This window comes from Mytilus edulis, chromosome 10 (genome assembly GCF_963676685.1).
Source record: "Mytilus edulis chromosome 10, xbMytEdul2.2, whole genome shotgun sequence".
NCBI lineage: Eukaryota > Metazoa > Mollusca > Bivalvia > Mytilida > Mytilidae > Mytilus > Mytilus edulis.
This window is the reverse complement of record NC_092353.1, coordinates 75,716,698-75,718,661: the sequence shown is the minus strand read 5'-3', so window position 1 is coordinate 75,718,661 and position 1,964 is coordinate 75,716,698.

Below are 1,964 nucleotides of genomic sequence, written 5' to 3'. Positions count from 1 at the left end.
ACACATGTCTTTCCCATTTTACGGCTTCTTTACGATAAGATAAATACCAGGATTGTTTCCAAAACTGTTGCTGGGGGCAGATATTTGTAACTTTTTATCATTCAGTGAAAATATTTTAATCGAAATTGATAAGAATACATGTTCTAACATAAATGAAATGAGTCTACCATGATCTGTTGTTATACATGTATGTGACTGTTACGTTCTCAATTAAATCGATGCATGATCTATAGCCGTCTGAATTGTAAATGTGTAAATGAAACAAAACATTATCTTTGTTTATATGGGCGCAATTAATTTTAACTAACAATAGAAACAGGTTTAAACAATCTAAATATGACTTTTGGTCGTTAAACCACTCATAGTAGAAATTTAGTTTTCCTTTTTTAACAAGGAGATTTTAATTTAAATTGTATTTATCGATGTGAAAAACCATTTTTATAATCTATCAATTTGTATTTTTTGCCATGGCGATGTCAGTTTATTTTAAATCTATGAGTTTGACTGACCCTCTGGTATCTTTCGTCCCTCAATTGTACGGCAACGTGAATTTAAATGCGAACATGTGTTCTTAGAATTCATTTTACAAGCAAGGTTTCCGCTCCCTGTAATTATTACAAAATATGGGGAATTTTGCGAATAGAAAATCAGATGGTGGCAAACAAAAATAATAACTTGCGAAAATGTATTGCACAATTTCTGACCTACATGCTTTTGAATGGGGAAAGGCACATATAAAATGAGGCGGTGTTAAACTTGTTTGGTTATACATTGTACCATGATATGAATATCATTGATCACGAATGGTGTTTCTTAACTATCTTTTCCCACGTCTGAATTTATATGTTTTGGCAGCAAAAAATATCAAACAAATAACCAAAAACAGTAATAGTTATCAAAGGTACCAGGATTATAATTTAGTACGCCAGACGCGCGTTTCGTCTACATAAGACTCATCAGTGACGCTCATATCAAAATATTTATAAAGCCAAACAAGTACAAAGTTGAAGAGCATTGAGGATCCAAAATTCTAAAAAGTTGTGCCAAATACGGCTAAGGTAATCTATGCCTGGAATAAGAAAATCCTTAGTTTTTCGAAAATTTCAAAGTTTGGTAAACAGGAAATTTATTAAAATGACCACATTATTGATATTCATGTCAACACCGAAGTGTTGACTACTGGGCTGGTGATACCCTCGGGGACGAAACGTCCACCAGCAGTGGCATCGACCCAGTGGTGTAAATAGTTATCAAAGGTACCAGGATTATAATTTAGTACGCCAGACACGCGTTTCGTCTACATAAGACTCATCAGTGACGCTCATATCAAAATATTTATAAATAGGCATTCGTATTATTTTTATCATGCATCATGAAAATAAAGCCACTTTGTGATTGATATAAAATTGAATCATCAGAATTTGCCAAAATATCATACCAGTTCCATTAGCTGATTCCATTTCGTTCCTATCCGTTGACTCGGGGATCTGACAGAGTTCTCTTTTTACAATGTCAAGTTGTTGTTGAAGTTGTGTCATTGTCATAATGATTGTCTTTGGAGATGATTTCCCCTCTACTAAAGCTCTACGTAGGCATGTTGGCACAGGAACTGCACATACGTCAGAAACATCATCGTTAATGCCAAAGGCAGCTTCTATCCAGGATATTGCTGTTTTAGATAGAACAAGTTTTTCGTCTTCTATGGTAGGACTTGTGCAAATGTTTTCTTCTAAAGAAAGTTTTAAATCGTGGATGGATTCTAATAATAAGTAAATATCTTGAAGTGATATGATCGTATGATTCTCTAGTTTATGACTTTCAACACATTTTTCGCATATAAAGCATCTGCAATTGTTGCAAAAACTTTCTGCCTGTGGTTTTTTATGGCATGTGCAGGTACGCTTCCTAGCTAACTGTTTTATTTGAAATTTTTGTTTATATGTTCCTATTTCAATAATGGTGTG